The sequence below is a fragment of the Bidens hawaiensis genome, unplaced genomic scaffold (genome assembly GCF_021521415.1).
Source record: "Bidens hawaiensis isolate Kalapana, Puna unplaced genomic scaffold, B.hawaiensis_p1.1 tig00006990_1, whole genome shotgun sequence".
In the NCBI taxonomy this organism is placed as follows: domain Eukaryota; kingdom Viridiplantae; phylum Streptophyta; class Magnoliopsida; order Asterales; family Asteraceae; genus Bidens; species Bidens hawaiensis.
In genome coordinates this window covers 189,734-210,480 of record NW_027491479.1, presented here as the reverse complement: position 1 = coordinate 210,480, position 20,747 = coordinate 189,734, and the positions used below count along the sequence as shown (strand labels likewise).

The 20,747-nt window shown below is 38.3% G+C and overlaps 1 pseudogene across 1 annotated transcript in view; it reads left to right on the top strand.

The window, feature by feature from the left end:
• The window catches only part of LOC143634110 (6,7,8-trihydroxycoumarin synthase-like), a 34,365-nt pseudogene extending 14,337 nt beyond the window's left edge, over positions 1-20,028 (top strand). Inside the window, exon 2 of the transcript XR_013153798.1 lies at positions 19,422-20,028. The product of XR_013153798.1 is annotated as a 6,7,8-trihydroxycoumarin synthase-like (transcript). The remainder of the gene's footprint in view (positions 1-19,421) is intronic.
• The last annotated feature ends 719 nt before the right edge of the window (positions 20,029-20,747 follow it).

Genomic DNA, 20,747 nt, shown 5'->3' with positions numbered 1-20,747 from the left:
TTGTTAGTTAAACAAATTAAAACTAAATATATATTTATAATTACCGAGATCTGGGCAGAACAGAAGAGAAGACGGAGGCAAGAGAGTGGAGGCGCTGCAGAGAAACTAGGGCAGAGAGCAAAGGGAGAGAGGTTGGGGAGTGTTTAAGTGTAGTGTGTGTAGTGTTAATAAACAAGAAATTAGTTTAATTTATAGGAAAACCCAAGGGAACACAATCCCTTGAAAGGGGGAAAAGATCTTATCAAATCAAGCAAAAGATATTAAAAAGACACAAGAATCCAAAAGCAAAAGATATCAAAAGATATGCCGGCAGCTGCAGGGGATGGGGAAAAGCTGACAGGTTACAGGTCAAAGCATGGGAGATGTCAGATAACACTGTTCAAGACATGCAAAAGAAGATTTCAAAAGATTATGTCAGTCACTTTTTCCGTCAACCAATAGGATTGGTGCGCATGCTGCGCCGAAAGTGGCTTTTCGGACAGATGTCGGAACTGACCTACAGTTGTGACAACCGGTAAATTCCCAAACCCATAAGCCAAGTAATCAACCTAATAATTAGGTGATTGTAAATATTAAGCGCGTGCATTTGTTATGTGCGCCCTGCGCGAGCGCACCATGTTAAGAACCAGCGTGAGCATATGTTATATGCGCCATGCGTGAACGTTTTGGCCTTATGTTTTCATGAAACTTTATGTTGTCTAAATGGGTTGACCGTCACGCATGAAGCTAAGGCGGGTGCATCCCAAAACCAATTATGCGCGTGCGGGAGGGGAACTAACCTACCCGCATGGCGGGAACGTTGAGAGCTAGTTTGTCTGAAGCTCCAAGATGGAATTGACTTCAACATGACTGATCACTATGTTGAAATACCAAGACCACCTGGAGAATCTACAAATGAAACTCAAATGTCCCTAACTGCGAGAAGGTTACGTATCTACCCGCAGCAAAGAAATGTCCTTCACGCAGAAAGCTATGCGCACAAAGTTATACGCGCAGAACACTTAGTCTATTCTCCAGTTATAAGGAGATTACTCCCGCCCGAAAGGAAACAGTAGCGTGTTTCAGAGATTTTCCACTTTTTACTGTACACTGACAAAAGTACCTGAAAAAGCACACTGTAGCATGAAAAGTCAACTGTCAGCCACCCTATTCTCACCAACCCCAGACCTGCATGTTCTGTCCAAATCAAATCAAAATCTTTTATCCACCACTCCACTCTTAAGTAAATAATAATAACTTCCATACTTTATCATCATTACATTTAGATATGAAAAGATTTCAATCCCCTAAAGCAAGGGATTGTATTCCCTTGAGTTTGCCTATAAATTTGTAACCTAAATTATCACCCAAAACACACTTCAAAGAACTACAAACTTGCACTAATCCTCTCCCAAGCATCCGTTGTTTTCATTTCCGATCCTGTTACTAGGTAAGCCGAGAATATAACCTTGAGATCTACTTTCCAACCCTTATGTTCTCCCATTTCTTGATCTTAATATATATACTTCTTGTTATTTAATCGTATTCTAGACCTTCGATTCCGAGGCCAACACCAAGAAAACCCGAATCTCGATTAATCCCTTAACAAGAACCACAGGTGAGTCTCACAGCCCCTATTTTCACTGTTTTCACTGTTTTTAAACTACTTTCGGGGCGAGGGACACGTACTTAAACAATGTTTTATCATGGTATACTTACAAGCTATGCAAACGATTACGTGTTTAAGTTATGTTTCATGATGAGCAATGCGAACAGTTATCTATGGTATTTCGATGTTAGTGCACCAGATTCGAGTAAGTGATCACTTTACCATTGGAACTCTAAGGGTAGGGACTGCTGGTTTGATCCGCCCACTCGTAGGGGTCGCACCTCTTACACAGACGAGTGCCTAGTATGGTCATGGGGCAGTACTATGGGTTTGAGCCCGCTCGTAGAGGTCGCTCCTCTTACGCAGACGAGCGCCTTGTTTTCCGGCACAACGTCCGCGCGTAACCCGCGGGACGGTATTACAGTATTATTCGCTCGTAGTGGCAGCGCCACTTACCCAGACGAGCACAGTTTTCCAGAAGTGTCCGCGCGTAACCCGCGGGACGGTATTACATTATTTTAGCTCGTAGTGGCAGCGCCACTTACACAGACGAGCACAGTTCCCAGAAATGTTCGCGCGTAACCCGCGCAACGATTTTATCAGAATATGTTGATAGATCTATGTTTTACCAAGCATGTGTTTAATAATGCTATCAGAATTATGTTTCAGAATGATTTGTATCAAGATTATGATGCAATACGATTTATCAAGTTACTAAAACTTGTGAACTCACTCAGTTTATACTGATTCAAATATTTTTACGCGTCTTTCAGGAGATAACTAGGTAGCGCATGGAGTCACACTTAGAGCACCTCACGCTGAACATCTAAAACTAGCTTTTTGGAAGATTTTAGTTCTATCCCTTCGATGCGCGTGGTTGTACCCGCCGCGCAAAGGGGATATGGCGTGGAAATCTTCAACAGTTTTTATACTTGGATGTTTTTAAGTAATCTTTAAACAATGTAATGTATTTGTATTAAACATTTCATGCGCAATGAAAATCTTTGAATGTTTTGCAATGGCCCGTGCTTAATTATCAATCCCCACTCGTGCACGCCCGGCTGTTTCCGCCGCTCAGGGCCGGGTGTGACAGATTGGTATCAGAGCACTGGTTATAGCGAACTAGGAAAAGAAGTTTTAACCTAGACTATAACCGTTGGGGAATCGCATGAAATATTTTTCAAAGAAAATATTTTCAAAAGAAACTATACACACACTTAGGAACACGGGTCACACTGTCTAGTAAATAACGATAACATTATGTGCTCAGAGTACATGCGCTAAGTCTAATATATTTTCACCCTGTTTAAGCAAGAATGCCTCCAACCAGAGCCAAGGGAATTACCATGACGCCCGAGGAACTCGCGGAAATAATCGCGCAAGCGATCGCAACACATGAGGCCAGCAAGGCCGAATCAAGTCAGGGTCGTCAGAACGAGACCCCAGAGCCCGAATCAGGAGCCTTGGACAAAGGATGCTCCTATAAGACATTCATGGCCTGTAAGCCTTGGCCATTCAAGGGAACCGAAGGGGCCATTGGGCTCTACAACTGGATTGACAAGATGGAGACAGTCCTCTCCATTAGCGGATGTAGTGAGAACCAGAAGGTCCTTTACGCGACCTGCATGTTCCAAGAGGCAGCTTCGTCTTGGTGGAAGCTTCAAACGAAAACTTTGGGGCGAGAAGTTGCTCTCCACAAGACCTGGGAGGAACTGAAGGAAATAATGATGAGAAAGTTCTGCTCTCGCGCAGAAATCCAGAGTCTACAACAGGAATTCTGGAACCACGCCATGGTAGGAACGGATATCGACGCCTACAACAACCGGTTCAACGAACTTTGCCAGTTGGTGCCAGATATGGCAAACACGGAGGAAAAGAAGACCGAGAGGTATATTTTTGGGTTACCTCCTGTTGTTAGGGTTCCGCTCAACGCCGCAGCGCCTCCAACCTTTGATGAGGCGGTAGCGCGGGCCATCACCCTTACAAGGGATACGGTCCGTGCGGGTATGTTAACTACGCGCGGAATCGAGCAGCGAACCTCTGATCCCAAGAGGAAATGGAACTCTCACCACCGAGGGTCCGACTCCAAGCAGCCACCGTTCAAGAAGCAGGAAAGCGCAAGGATTTACGCGATTCAGGCCGCGGAGCCACCACGAAAAGGATACAGTGGCCCTTACCCATGGTGCAACAAATGCAAGTTTCACCACGAGGGTGAATGCGCGAGCGTCACGTGCGCCAAATGTAACAGGCCTGGACACAAGACGGTGAATTGCCGTGCTAAAGAAGCTGGAGCCAATGACAACTGCTACGCATGCGGAAAGCCAGGGCATTTCAGTCGGGATTGCCCGCAAAGGGGAAACCAAGCTCGCGGGAGAGCTTTTGTGATCAGCGCGGGTGAAGCTAAAGAAGAGCCAAATGTGGTAACCGGTACGTTTTTGCTTAACGGCCATTTTACATCTGTCTTATTTGATACTGGCGCTGACCTGAGTTTTATATCCGCTGAGTTTAAAGACTCCCTAGGCCTAGCAACCAGTAGACTAGACACGCCTTATACTATAGAACTAGCCAATGGTAGGCAGTTATGCGCAAACGAAAGAACTGAACAATGTGTAATAGTCATGGGAGGTCACGGGTTCAATATTAACTTGTTGCCAATAGACTTGGGAAGTTTTGACATTGTGGTAGGTATGGATTGGTTAGTCGAGAACCACGCGGAAGTTATTTGCCATGAGAAGCAGGTTCGGATCCCACTGTTGAACGGAGAAACCTTGGTGATTCAAGGGGAAAGTAGGGGAGTTGCGACGAAACTGATTTCGTGCCTAAAGGCGCGTAAGTGCCTAAGGAAAGGGTGCTACGCCTTCCTGGCGCATGTAGTAGAGAAGAAAGGAGATGAGCGAAGAATTGAAGACTTACCGGTAGTGCGCGAATTTCCAGAAGTTTTTCCTGAAGATTTGCCCGGATTGCCGCCGCCGCGACAAGTCGAGTTTCGTATTGATTTGGTCCCAGGAGCTGCGCCAGTAGCTCGAGCGCCTTATCGACTAGCTCCATCTGAGATGCAAGAGCTATCCAATCAGTTACAGGAACTATTGGATAAGGGTTTCATACGCCCAAGCTTTTCACCCTGGGGAGCTCCAGTACTGTTTGTTAAGAAGAAGGATGGTTCGTTCAGAATGTGTATTGACTACAGGGAGCTGAACAAGCTGACAGTCAAGAATCGGTACCCTTTACCGAGGATTGACGACTTATTTGACCAGTTGCAGGGATCCAGTTATTATTCAAAGATAGATCTACGGTCAGGATACCACCAACTTAGGGTCCATGAGGAAGATGTGCCGAAAACAGCCTTCCGAACTAGATATGGCCATTATGAGTTCTTAGTGATGCCTTTCGGGCTAACTAATGCGCCGGCTGTGTTCATGGATCTGATGAACCGCGTGTGCAAACCATATTTGGACAAGTTTGTGATTGTGTTTATAGATGATATTCTGATTTACTCTCGGACCAAGGCCGAGCATGAGCAACACCTGAGATCGATTTTGGAATTGTTGAGGAAAGAAAAGTTGTATGCGAAGTTTTCCAAGTGCGAGTTTTGGCTTAGAGAAGTTAACTTTCTCGGTCACGTTGTAAACGAGAAAGGAATACACGTTGATCCTTACAAAGTCAAGGCCATCGAAAACTGGGAAGCGCCAAAAACCCCAACTGAGGTGAGGCAATTCCTAGGACTAGCTGGCTACTATCGACGCTTCATTGAGAACTTCTCCAAAATAGCTCTACCTCTGACCGCGCTAACTCAGAAAGACAAGAAGTTTGTTTGGGGCGAAAGTCAGGAAACAGCATTTCAATTGTTGAAACAGAAATTATGTAGTGCGCCAATTTTGTCTTTACCCGAGGGGACGGATGACATCGTCGTTTACTGCGACGCTTCACATCAGGGACTCGGATGTGTCCTTATGCAGCGAGACAAAGTCATAGCGTATGCCTCACGCCAACTCAAGACCAATGAGAAGAACTACACAACGCATGATTTTGAACTTGGAGCGGTTGTCTTCGCGCTAAAGATTTGGCGCCATTACCTCTATGGTACAAAGTGTATAATCTTTACGGATCACAAGAGCCTTCAACATATATTTGATCAAAAGGATTTAAACATGAGGCAACGAAGATGGGTGGAGTTGTTGAATGATTATGATTGTGAAATTAAGTACCACCCTGGAAAGGCGAATGTGGTAGCAGACGCGCTAAGTAGGAAGGAGCGAATAAAAACGCTACGAGTCAAGGCTCTAAGGTTGACCATTCACGCAGATCTCTCTACCCGCATCCGAGACGCTCAGCAAGAAGCCTTGAAACCAGAGTTTGTTAAAAACGAATGCCTTGGGGGTGTGGTTAAAAGTTTGGAACTGAAGGAGAACGGCAATCTATATTTCGCTAACCGCATATGGGTCCCTCTCAAGGGAGGATTGCGCGAGCAGGTATTGAACGAAGCTCACAAGACGCGGTATTCCGTACATCCTGGCGCAGACAAGATGTACCAAGATGTTAAAACGCTGTATTGGTGGCCCAATCTTAAAGGCGCCATCGCGACGTATGTCAGTAAGTGCCTGACGTGTTCAAAGGTAAAGGCTGAATACCAGAAACCATCAGGGTTGCTTCAACAGCCAGAAATTCCCATGTGGAAGTGGGAACAAATCTCTATGGACTTCATCACCAAACTGCCAAGGACACCTGGGGGTTATGACACAATATGGGTTATTGTGGATCGGCTAACTAAGACAGCGCACTTCCTGCCGATCAAGGAAACCGATAAGATGGAAAAGTTAGCCCGATTGTATATTCGAGAAGTAGTTTCAAAACATGGAGTCCCAGTGTCCATCATTTCTGATAGAGATAGTCGGTTCACCTCAAGGTTTTGGAGATCGTTACAAGGAGCTTTAGGTACTCGTCTTGACATGAGTACGGCATATCATCCTCAAACGGATGGGCAAAGCGAGCGAACAATCCAGACATTGGAAGATATGCTACGCGCGTGCGCAATCGATTTCGAAGGTAGCTGGGATACTCATCTTCCATTGGTTGAATTTTCTTACAACAATAGCTATCACACAAGCATTAAGGCTGCGCCGTTCGAAGCTTTGTATGGGCGCAAGTGTAGATCCCCACTGTGCTGGGCTGAAGTAGGTGACAAGCAAATGACTGGTCCAGAATTGATCCAGGAAACAACAGACAAGATTTTTCAGATAAGGGATCGCCTTAAGACAGCGCGCGACAGACAGAAGAGCTACGCAGATGTGCGAAGGAAACCATTGGAGTTTCAAGTAGGGGATAAAGTACTTTTGAAAGTCTCTCCATGGAAAGGAGTCCCCCGTTTCGGCAAGCGAGGAAAGTTGAATCCGCGCTACATTGGACCATTTGAGATCCTGGAAAGGATCGGTCCGGTTGCTTATAAGCTCCGTTTACCCGCCGAACTCAGTGGAGTTCATAATACGTTTCATGTGTCCAACCTCAAAAAGTGCTTATCTGACGAAACGTTGATTTTGCCGATGGAAGAGATTCACATCGACAAACAGCTGCACTTCATAGAAGAACCTATAGCAGTAACCGATTGGAAAGAACAAAAGTTACGCAGGAGCAAAATCAAGTTAGTAAAGGTTCAATGGAACTCGAGGCGTGGGCCTGAGTTCACTTGGGAAAGAGAAGACCAAATGCGCAAGAAATACCCACACCTCTTTCAGAGCATAGCTTCTGACAGCAACGTCTCCTAAATTTCGGGACGAAATTCGTTTAACGAGGGGAGAATGTGACAACCGGTAAATTCCCAAACCCATAAGCCAAGTAATCAACCTAATAATTAGGTGATTGTAAATATTAAGCGCGTGCATTTGTTATGTGCGCCCTGCGCGAGCGCACCATGTTAAGAACCAGCGTGAGCATATGTTATATGCGCCATGCGTGAACGTTTTGGCCTTATGTTTTCATGAAACTTTATGTTGTCTAAATGGGTTGACCGTCACGCATGAAGCTAAGGCGGGTGCATCCCAAAACCAATTATGCGCGTGCGGGAGGGGAACTAACCTACCCGCATGGCGGGAACGTTGAGAGCTAGTTTGTCTGAAGCTCCAAGATGGAATTGACTTCAACATGACTGATCACTATGTTGAAATACCAAGACCACCTGGAGAATCTACAAATGAAACTCAAATGTCCCTAACTGCGAGAAGGTTACGTATCTACCCGCAGCAAAGAAATGTCCTTCACGCAGAAAGCTATGCGCACAAAGTTATACGCGCAGAACACTTAGTCTATTCTCCAGTTATAAGGAGATTACTCCCGCCCGAAAGGAAACAGTAGCGTGTTTCAGAGATTTTCCACTTTTTACTGTACACTGACAAAAGTACCTGAAAAAGCACACTGTAGCATGAAAAGTCAACTGTCAGCCACCCTATTCTCACCAACCCCAGACCTGCATGTTCTGTCCAAATCAAATCAAAATCTTTTATCCACCACTCCACTCTTAAGTAAATAATAATAACTTCCATACTTTATCATCATTACATTTAGATATGAAAAGATTTCAATCCCCTAAAGCAAGGGATTGTATTCCCTTGAGTTTGCCTATAAATTTGTAACCTAAATTATCACCCAAAACACACTTCAAAGAACTACAAACTTGCACTAATCCTCTCCCAAGCATCCGTTGTTTTCATTTCCGATCCTGTTACTAGGTAAGCCGAGAATATAACCTTGAGATCTACTTTCCAACCCTTATGTTCTCCCATTTCTTGATCTTAATATATATACTTCTTGTTATTTAATCGTATTCTAGACCTTCGATTCCGAGGCCAACACCAAGAAAACCCGAATCTCGATTAATCCCTTAACAAGAACCACAGGTGAGTCTCACAGCCCCTATTTTCACTGTTTTCACTGTTTTTAAACTACTTTCGGGGCGAGGGACACGTACTTAAACAATGTTTTATCATGGTATACTTACAAGCTATGCAAACGATTACGTGTTTAAGTTATGTTTCATGATGAGCAATGCGAACAGTTATCTATGGTATTTCGATGTTAGTGCACCAGATTCGAGTAAGTGATCACTTTACCATTGGAACTCTAAGGGTAGGGACTGCTGGTTTGATCCGCCCACTCGTAGGGGTCGCACCTCTTACACAGACGAGTGCCTAGTATGGTCATGGGGCAGTACTATGGGTTTGAGCCCGCTCGTAGAGGTCGCTCCTCTTACGCAGACGAGCGCCTTGTTTTCCGGCACAACGTCCGCGCGTAACCCGCGGGACGGTATTACAGTATTATTCGCTCGTAGTGGCAGCGCCACTTACCCAGACGAGCACAGTTTTCCAGAAGTGTCCGCGCGTAACCCGCGGGACGGTATTACATTATTTTAGCTCGTAGTGGCAGCGCCACTTACACAGACGAGCACAGTTCCCAGAAATGTTCGCGCGTAACCCGCGCAACGATTTTATCAGAATATGTTGATAGATCTATGTTTTACCAAGCATGTGTTTAATAATGCTATCAGAATTATGTTTCAGAATGATTTGTATCAAGATTATGATGCAATACGATTTATCAAGTTACTAAAACTTGTGAACTCACTCAGTTTATACTGATTCAAATATTTTTACGTGTCTTTCAGGAGATAACTAGGTAGCGCATGGAGTCACACTTAGAGCACCTCACGCTGAACATCTAAAACTAGCTTTTTGGAAGATTTTAGTTCTATCCCTTCGATGCGCGTGGTTGTACCCGCCGCGCAAAGGGGATATGGCGTGGAAATCTTCAACAGTTTTTATACTTGGATGTTTTTATGTAATCTTTAAACAATGTAATGTATTTGTATTAAACATTTCATGCGCAATGAAAATCTTTGAATGTTTTGCAATGGCCCGTGCTTAATTATCAATCCCCACTCGTGCACGCCCGGCTGTTTCCGCCGCTCAGGGCCGGGTGTGACAACAGTGCTCAAACAAAAGATAAGATATTTCAAAAGAATACAGGCTGACTTAAACTGAAGAAAAGACTTAAGGTCTAGCGCGAGAAGACTCGAGCGCGCGCGAGGGCGAAGGCAGACAGAACAATCCTTAGCGCGTCGCGGGAAGAACTACAAATCCTTAGCGCGTCGCGGGAAGAACTACAATCCTTAGCGCGTCGCGGGAAGAACTAAAATTCTTAGCGCGCCACGGTAAGAACTATAATTCTTAGCCGCCGCGGGAAGAACTACCATTCTTAGCGCGCTGCGGGAACAGTTCGCCTCGCGTACAGCTGGTCTTCGCGCAGGCTTCCTTGTAAGGAGTCTGGCGCGTGGAGCTGCGCAGACATCCTTAGGCGGGAAGAACCAAAGGACAAGCAAAGAGTTAAGAGAAAAAGGGGTTCAAGGCTCAAGGGTTAAGCAAAGGGGCGGGACGGCAACAAGAGAGAGAAAGAGGCGGGACGGCGACAAGAAAGAGAAAGAGGCGGGACGGCGACAAGAAAGAGAAAGAGGCGGGACGGCGACAAGAAATTAATACTATTATTATTATTATTATTATTAGTAAGTAATATATATATATATATAATTTATTTAATGTTAAATTTACAAAGATTAATAATCAAATTTTAAATCATAAAAAGAATCGGATTCGAAAACGGGTACCTGGGTCGGGTCGGATTTGGGCAGATGTCACACCCATAATTATTTAGATCGTCGTATGGTCCACATGGTTCGTTCCATTATGTGGTTTAAGAGACATATTTATTTTAAAATCTTTAACTATTTAATGTGTAAATAAATTTTGTTGAATTTTACCAATATTGATAAAACAGTATTAGCGGTTGCAAATTTCGGGATTGACTTTTTAATAAGTAGGAAAATGGGAATACATAAATGAAACAATTTAAAGTCTTAAAGTATATCCAAGGTGAAAATATCTATTTTGGTTTAAGTAAAAAAAAAGACGATCGAATAAATAAAATCCAGGGTAGACAATTTCGAGACAAAGATTGAAGTCAAATGTCTGCAGCGTGATGGAATAAGTAAATCGTTAGAATCCATGGTTTAAAGTTGGGTCATTAGACTAGTATAAAATCCGATAAGCATAAATGAAAAATCAGTTAGATGTAAATGAGAAGTCGATAAGTGAGTATGAGGTCGAGGTAAACAACGTTACAATTAACAATTATGTCGTACAATGAGTTTTACACGCGAATCAACTTGAGATTACAAGTAGTTGAGGATATGATTACATGAAAAGAATGACACGAGAATGAGGTGAGTTTTCTTTGGGGTGACGCATACGTGCATCAATATAAATAAAATAGCATCTAGTTAACAACCAAAACCATCGATTAAATGTAATAAAACGTGAATACGGCCACTATTGTGAAACCATTTATATAATCGTTATTATAATAACGGTTTCTAATAGCGCCAAAACTTGAAGACAGCCACACATAGGCCGTTAATAGATTAGATGAAATGATATAGAATAATATATAGAATCGTGTTTACATAAATGCTCAATATAAATAACATAGTTATGCAAATATCGTTTAAATGATAAACGAATTTGTTATTGAATAGTTTGTATTTGATCATAAAAAAACAAGACACAAAATGAAAATCTCATGTGCATAGTATTGTCATCGAAACATCTAGTTAAATGAAAGGAAAATCGCAATAATCGTGAGACTCGAATTAATGTCTAAATAGGTAAATCGCGTTTTATATGTTCATTGGAAATATAAGAATAACATCCAAATAAAATCTCAAGTAAAGTCGTTTTATTGTTTCCAAGAGAATGAATATGATGATATCAATATATCGCGGTATCGCGTAGCTAGAGAAAACGTTTTGATCATTATCAAATGTAAATCTTGTAAGTCCAATTTGTTAAGAGTGTTTGTATACATAGCGTTTTTGTGATGAAAATAAATTATATAAAGTGATGATGCTTGCGATAATAAGAAGTAATAGTTTGCGTAAATCGTTATTGAGCAAAAATTTGTGTAACAATATAAATTATTTATAAATGCGTCCCAAGATTTGCAAAGCCATGGTCATTGAGTTTATGCAATATGAGAAAAGTTGTGATTTATTACTAAATAAATTTCCGCATTCAACCATTCAAAATAAACCTCGTATTTATAAAGTTATTAAAAGATTTCTCACCGTAGGTGACAATATTTTAAGCCTTGAAATTATACATATAATCGTTTAATAAATCTCTTTGAAACCAATCCTCCTAATCAATATTTTTTTTGTCATTTCCGTCTTACGTTTTACAACGGTGATTTTTATGAAATGTGAGTATAATAATACGTAATCATCTCTTTTTTTTTGTAAAAGTTTATAATTTAAAAGCGATTTTTTTTGAACACGTGAGGTTGTTATAAATACACTAGTTGTATGTACGTATACATATGTAATAAATTTTTTTTAAGGGTAAAGCGAAGCTTGCGTGTGTATGGTGAAGTTTTAGGCTTCAGATGGTGAATGGTTTGGAAATTTGGTGAATGGTGAGTATGTTTTGGTTGGCTTGCGTAGTTGGGTTTTCTTGAGTTGGTTCTATGAGGTTTATTGAGTTTAGGTCGTTTGAGTGGTTTAGGCTTGGATGCTTGTGTGAGTAGTGGTTGGGCTAATAGGTGAGGTTTGGCTTATTTGAACTCGGGTTAAGTTGATGGGTTGGATAATTTGATCTTGGCTAGCTTGGGTTTGAGATTTGGTTATTCATGTATTTTGTAAGGAGTGTTTGCCAGTGTATTTAAAGTATTTGAATAGTGAGTTTGATAGGTATTCATGGCGTAAAGGTGTTGGTATTTAAGGCTTTTTGTTGGGTAACGTTGTACATCTTGGATTTTGTATGGGGTTTGAGTTGGTGAGGATATAACGTTGACGTGTTAGGTTTCGTTCATTTCGAGGAAAGATTTGAGTGCGCGGGAAAACTTTTGAAGTGTAAGGGTGGTTTGATTTAAGGTGGTAATTTGAGATGTGATACGGGTGTTTGGGAATTTGTGGTTGCGTTTAGGGGGATTTTGACTAATAGTAGTTATTAAATTGAAAATATCATAATTTATAAATAATGTTTGAAATGTCCATTAAAATTTTGATAATTGAAATTGCAAGTTAATATATATGAATATATACATTATATCATAAAATTTCCGAGATCCGAGCGTGTGAATCACTCAAATTCTCATAAAGGTTAAAATAAATTTATTTATTTATTGCTTATGAGGAAATTTAAAATACCTAAATTGAATGTTAAAATTTATTATGAGGTTTCAATATTAAATGATGAATGTCATCTTGGAAATATAAAGTTGCGAAATGAAAATCTTTTACTAGGTTCGTTACTTAATAATGTGTAATGAAGAATATCATGGTAAGTTAAAATGACCGGAATTGTAAATCGAGAAATCACAAGTAAACGTTTTTTTTTTAGTCTTTAAAGTAAAATTTCGATGAAGGTTTCGCGAGATTTAAAAACGAGTTGTATCATAAGATGCAAGTTTTATTGGCAAAAATTTATAATGAACCAAAAATGCATAATAAAAGTTGTTATGAAAATAAATTCGGGTAGCGAAATTTTTTTTTACCACGTGTATTATATAATGTAGTATAATAAAAAAAATGTCATGCGATGTTTAAATAAATAAAATTTTGAAGTGGTTATCCAAGATAAACGTAATAGTTATAAAAATGAAAATGAATACAAAACTTTTTGTACGAGGACTTTAAAGAAAAGTTGAAGTTTATACCATAGGAAAATTTACTTTAAAAGTTATGGTGAAATTTATTGTAAAACCTTCTTAATATGATGAAATTTATATAATAAGATTTTTGCTTGTAAATCGTTTTAAATAAAAATCAATGGCATATTAAAAATTTATTATGAATAGGTCAAACTCTATATATACATATATTTATTTATTTATTTTCCTTTTTATAACAAAGAGATTTTTATTTATGAACGAAATTGCAATAAAGATCCTTGTGAAATCAAAATGAGAAAATTGGTGTAAAATTTTACCATATAAAATCGAGATGTAAAATAATTATTAACAAATAAAAAAAATTACCTTTATAAATGAAGACTTGTGATAAAGATTTATAATAAAATAAAGGAGAAAATGGTTTAAAATGTTGAAACATAATAATAATGTTTTAAGATTTAAAGGTGGGAAAAATCGCGTACGTACCACCGTGACTTGATATTTCGACACTGAAAATCTTTTTACAAAACTACTATGTTGGAGTCTAAACATATGTCCGGATCACCGTGACTTTCGCATGTTTTCGACCCAAATAACAATGATAACACAATAAATCAAGATACAACGTCATGCTAAAAACACTAGAATACGAAATCACCGCAGTTCTATTGTTTTAACACCAAATATTAGGATGGCGAACGGAACGCTCGCATTCGACTACTTAAAGTGGTCCTCTCAAATGAGACGATCTTTAAGGAGATTTGAAACAACGGGATCCAAGTTAAGCTCGTGATCCATAAAACACAATAAAAATCTAATGTTTTTTGCGTTTTAAGGTAAGGATACCTTGGAGAAATATGAAATGGTGTGTATGTGTATGTTTATGATTGATAAAATGAATAAGTATATAAATAACAAGTGCATTTGAACAATCAAGCAGGGTAAACACGTATAGGGACCCTAAAGTAAAAGACTATTCTAGGTCGTTACGTCTACCACCTATCTTATAGTCTTGTGGCTTTGATACCAGTCTGTCACACCCCGACCAAAGGCGGAACATGCCGGGGTGCAACGTGATTGGACAAATACACAAGACACTATTTGAAGTGACAATATTCATTTAACTCATTTTATCTCAACAAATCGATAAACAACACTTCTCGTCTACACAAACAAACTGAATACAAGTAATAATTATATTGTTCGTTTTGCTAATATCCTAAAGGTCTTGGTAACGTTTTCCGTCAAGCACTCGAGTCAACAAAAGTCAAACCTGTAACATTTCATAAAATAAAGTTTGTCAACACAAAGGTTGGTGAGCAATTCATAAGTTTGAACATATAAGTGTATAGTATGAAAATCCACAAAACTTGTATACAAAACAATAAATAAGAGCTATAAACTGGAATAAATAGTTATCGCTAACAAGTTAGCGACACCTAGCTATTGGCAATTAGTCTAGGATTTTATGACAGTTGCTAATAAGCTTACATTAGCACCACCTAACTACAAGGGGATGCCGAGTAGTCTAGGATTTATAGTTATCGTTAATAGCATACGTTAACGACACCTTGCCATTGCCAAATGGTATAGGATTTATAGTTTCACTATCCAAAAGCTGTAAACACATAGTCAAATAAGCATAGAACACCAAATCGAGCAATTATTCAAATAAGGTATACAATCACGTTTGTGGGTTTAAGATGCAAGTAATTAAAGCATTTAGTTTGATAAGTATGAAATGTCACCCCAAAACGAAAGATGGAAAAAGGGGTATGAAAGTACTCACCTCGACTGATGAACCGAGAATTAAATAGACAAGTAAATGAAGCTGAACGTAAACGAAAGATCCAACTTGAATGATAAACACCTTAGCTAGAATAAATAATGTAATATATATTAACGAACTTGACACCGTAAAGTAAAATATATAAATAGGACGGTTCGATAGTAAATCGGATTGTCGGTTAATTTATTAATAATTAGGGACTCATACTTAAATGATAATTAATATGAAAATGATATTATTTTATTTGGGCTTTTAAACAACCAAACCAATATTAAATATAAACAAGACGGGTTTTAAATCAATGGTTCGCTTTTTATAAAAAGAAGGAATTGATAATAAAGTTTATAATAATACTAATAATGATAGTTAAAGAATAAAATCTTGGTATTAATTTTAAGGTGTTGTTGATAAACATAGTAATAATAATAAGTAATGATATTGATAGTAAATAATGATACTATACTCGATGTCGGTTCGATTTCTAAACGAGTTCACAAAATAAATATAATAATATTATTGTTAATAAATAAATGATAAAAATATGATTTTAATAGATAATAATATGATCTTTAATAATATTAATAACAACTTTAATATTTATAATAATAGTGATAATAATAATCATTTTGTTAAAGATAATAGTAATAAAAAAATATTAATAATCTTGTTAATAATAATAATGATAATACTAATAATTATCTATTTGATAATAATAATGATAATAATAATGATAAATAAATATATTAGTAAGTTATACGTAATAATACTAATAATAAATTTTATATATTTATATTAATACTAATGGTAACAATTTGTTAAGTCTAAAAATATTATATCGAAACCGGTCTAGGTTGAGACACGAACCCGAGACCTCTCGTTCAACAACTTATGTACAAACCAACCGAACCAAAATAATTAAACCCATAAGAACATAATGTATTCATTTCCCGCTCGTTTATCTTTTACCCAAAACAAACCAACTCCATACCCATCAATCTCGCTTCAAAACTTTAACCGATACAAAAACCAATTATTAACTACTTAAACCCGGAAATCAATATATGAAACTAATAATACCAAAACCGAAATTTATTTACCTATCACATATTCCCGAGCCGAAAAACTGCCGAAGATGGAAACCAAACAGAGGGAGAGAAGAGAGCTAGAGAGAGACTGAGTGAGAGATAGAGAGGGAGTGACAGCAGCCACAGCGGCCGGAATTCCGGTCGCCAGAAAAATGAAAACCGAGGAGAAAGGGGTAAAGGGCTGCCGGAAACGTGAAGGAGGGAAGGAGAGGGTGTTGGCGGAGTTATGGACCAAAGGGAGGTGGAAAGTGGTGGCTGGGCGTGCGTCGGAGTTACGGGACTCGCCGGAAATGGAGGTTCGCCGAAAAACGGCAGGGGGTAGGGTGGCGGCTGGGTGAAGGTGTTCGTTGGTGGTGTTGGCCTGCAGGGGTGGCGTCGGCTGTGGCGGCGGCGGCTGCGTTTTATAGAGAAGGAGGTGGAGGTGATGGAAGTGGTGGTGTGGGCTGCGATGGTGGTGGTTTAGTGGTGATGGTGGTGCAAGATGGTGGTGGCCGGGGTTGGGCTCGCCGGAAGGCGGCGGCCGGAAAGCGGCTAGAAGAAGAAGATGGCTGGGAATGTTTAAGTTAATGTTATGGTTTGTTTTTAGTTAGGTTTATATAATACGTATTTACACAACAGGCCCCTCAAGTTCTAATGGTTGTTTGAAACGAGTTTGAAGGCTTCTAATGCTTATAACACTTTACGAAAATAAGTTTGGACCATCATAAGTTTTTCTTAACGACACTACATTACGACAAACATTGGTTTATTTACGGTCGAGGTATATTATAATATTATTTAATAAATAAATAAAGAACAAAGGGTGTTGTGTCGGTTTTTACAATATGAAAGTTTACAAACGAAATATAAATCGAAACTCAAATTTGACAAATGTCACACAAAGCATAACATCCGTAAAAAACATAATATTAGATTTTGACGGGTATTAATGAAATGTTGTTTGTAAGTATGACATTTAGGTTTAAGACTTTATGAGTGTATATATATTTATTTTTGAAAATAAAAATATACACAGGTTACTAATAGGTTAATAGGTCTTTAACCTGTTATGACACAAATTTAAACATGTCTTAAGCAGGTCGACCTGTTTAAGACACGAAACATGTTAAACTCAAACCCACCCAAACCTGTTAAAACCCATGTCGTGTTAAAATGTCAGTGTCATAAATTGACAGCCCTAGGTTTCAATGAGAATCACTTTTAACGTGCAAAACTTGTGAAAATCACCTATTCACTTTTAAACAATTTTTTTTTTATAATTTAGATTTTTTCATTTTTTTCATATGTTATTAATCTTTATAAAAACCAAAACAAAATAGATAGAACGCAAAAGTACAACATATATGTACTTTTGCGATCTCAATAAGTATTTTCTTTGTTAAAGATTAAAAAATATAAAAAGAATGAAAAAAAATTAGTGTTTAAAAGTGATTTTCATGAGTTTTTCAAAGTATTTTAGTGGTTTTATTTGAATCTCTTTCTATATATATTTTTATCATAAAAAATTTATATATAAAATAAAGTATTTAACTATTTTATTAAAATACGTGAATCTCAATTTATAACTGTTTTGTAACTTATGCATTAATAGTTGTAAACTTGTAATTTTATCTTGATTTTGTGACTTATAAATTCCAACTACGTAAAGAGGAACTCCTATTTTGGTCTCCGTGGTTTGTTGATTTTAACCATTTTGGTCCAATCAACAAACCTTTAACAATTTAAGTCATTAAACTTCATCTTGTAAGAATTTTAGTCCAGTTGATTAACGAAATTAAAGTCCTCCATTAAAACCCCCATGTGAGGGGGTATTTTCGTCCAATCATAATTTCTTCAAAGAAGGGGAGAACTTTAACGGAGAACTTTAACTTCGTTAATTAATTTGACTGAAATTGTTAAAATATAAAATTTTAGTGACTTAAACTATCAAAGATTTGTTGATTGAATTAAAATGGTTAAAATTAGCAAACCACTATAACCAAAACAAAAGTTCTCTCAATGATAAATTTTGATAGGTAGTTCCTTTTCATTTTTTTAATACTTTTCTCATGTCACATCTTCGCCCTCAACACCATTACGGGTGTCTTGTGAGGTTGGGCATTGCCCATTGGAGGCGTGGGCGTGGGCACCGCATGGCCATAGCCATGAGATGGTGAAGTGGTGTTTTCTTTTTCTCTTCTTCGTGTTAATTGTGTGTACTAATAATAAGCCAACACATCACCCAGTTTTTAATTAATTAGTTTATTTATTTAATTTTTTTTTTATTTTTTTTTATAAGAAGAAACACTATTTGAATATAATGGATGTGTGAACCCATTATACGTCTTTTTTTTTGAGGTGTTTTCACCTACATAACAGTATTGTGACAACGTTTTTTCACTTTGTCGTGACTCCATTACAGATGCCTAACATGAAAGGGTCAATAAAGGTGGCACTATCTATCACCCTTATGAATAAAAGCATTTTACATCTTCGTTGTGCGGCATCATTAAGCAAGTTAATTTCACGTACAAATAGGGCATCTTTAATAGATCTAGGATAATTTTTTTTTCCACTATAGTGTGTATTTTTTTTAAAACGATGTATTTCTTGTATTTAAGCTACAGAACTCTCCAAATGTAGAGAGCCTGTTTCCCACCTTTGGTGTGTAATGGTTTCACCTACCCATTTTAAATGAGAATAATTTTTTATTGGATAAATAACTCATTAAAAAAATAAAATGTTATAGCCTTATACGTGGCCCTCATTGGCAGCGCCCCACTCCACTGACGCAATCACGCCTTAGTGGGCAGCACCTAATAGAGCCGGCTCAACCTTTTTCGGAGGTTTAAAACGAAATGAGAATTCAAGGACTTTCTAAAATTTTTGTTATTATAAAGCAAAATAAGTAACCACAAATACGTTTGTCTTTTCAAATAACTTAAATCACATTTTCATTATTAAATATGTTTTTTGGTCTAACTTTGGTTCAAACCGAAGGCCTTATCCTAGTGCAGGTCTAAACCGCTAGTTTTATTTACTCCCTCTAAAGATGGCCCTGACACCCAAGTTCATAAAGTTGTGTAATGTTGTTGGGGCGGTTTAGGAGATGATGTGGCTAAGGCCGTCACACATGACCTTATAGCCTACAATAAATACCTTTTGCATTAACTGTAGCCTACTTAATTCATAGAATCGAACATATTGTTAATTCAGTTATTTCATAACTTCCTTGTGGTATTATTGTATTAATTGCAATATGCTTCATGTTTAGAATGTATTCACAGCCGGGACAGATACTAGTGCAGCATCAGTGGTTTGGTCGATGACATTGTTAATGAAGAATCCTAATGTAATGAAGAAAGCACAAGAAGAAGTGAGAAATGTGATTGGAAAGAAGGCTAAAATAGATGAAGATGATTTTCCCAAGCTTACTTATCTGAAGGCAGTGATTAAAGAGACTATGAGGCTATATCCTCCGTCTCCTCTTCTAGTTCCTTTGAGAAACGAAGAAAGATGCTATTTTGCATGCCTGCAAAATCAAGCAGGAAACCATAGTTTATGTGAATGCATTTGCTATTGGAAGAGATCCTGAGTTTTGGGAGAACCCAGAGGACTTCTTCCCAGAGCGCTTTTTAGTTAGCGACGTTGACTTTAAGGGTAATGATCTCGGATTGATTCCTTTCGGGGCTGGTCGAAGAATCTGTCCAGGGATGCCGATGGGGATTGCTATGGTGGAACTTTTACTTGCTAATCTACTTTACTTGTTTGATTGGGATTTCCCGGATCGCATGAGGAAGGAGGATGTAGACTTGGACGTTATGCCTGGCATAACCATGCATAAGAGAAATGAACTTTGCCTTCTAGCTCATGTGCACTAATTTTAAATAAATTATGAATTTATAGGAATAACTATTGATTGATTAGTACATGGTAATTTGGAATTAAAGGCGTCTGTTTTTTTACGTTCCACATCTGTTTATTGTGTAGTGTGTTATTCTTCTATCATTTGAATATGAAATCACGAAGCAGGTGAAATTATGTGTCCTTTGGATCTCCTGGCCAACAATAACAATTGCCAGTTTTACTTACTGCACGCGATTCATGTTGTTATCTTTCTGTTGTGTTCTCCAATCTTCGCTCAGCTTTGAATACTTGTCGTTAATTAAGTTAGAAAGCAAAGATATAGCAAACGCCAATCTGCATCGCATAAAACACAAGTATTGAATGTTTACATATCTGTTGACATATATAGTCTAAGCATGAACTGTTGCAAGGGATGGTTATGCAACAATAACTAAGTTATAATAATTATATTAACATAATATTATATCAGCTTAATCTTCAATAGTAATTAGTGGCAAACCCAGGAAACAAAATGTGCTGATTCCTAAAAGAGGGTTCAACGACGAATACAAGAACGATACGTACATATGAAGCAAGATGATCGAGTGGTTTTACAACGTTGGCATGGTTCAATAATGCATGCAATACGAAATATCTTTTTTCATGGTTTGTGTTATATACACGTTGGACTAAATGTTCCTGGAACACATGATATTAAGAACAACAGAAAAAAAAGTACTGCTTCTATTTAACT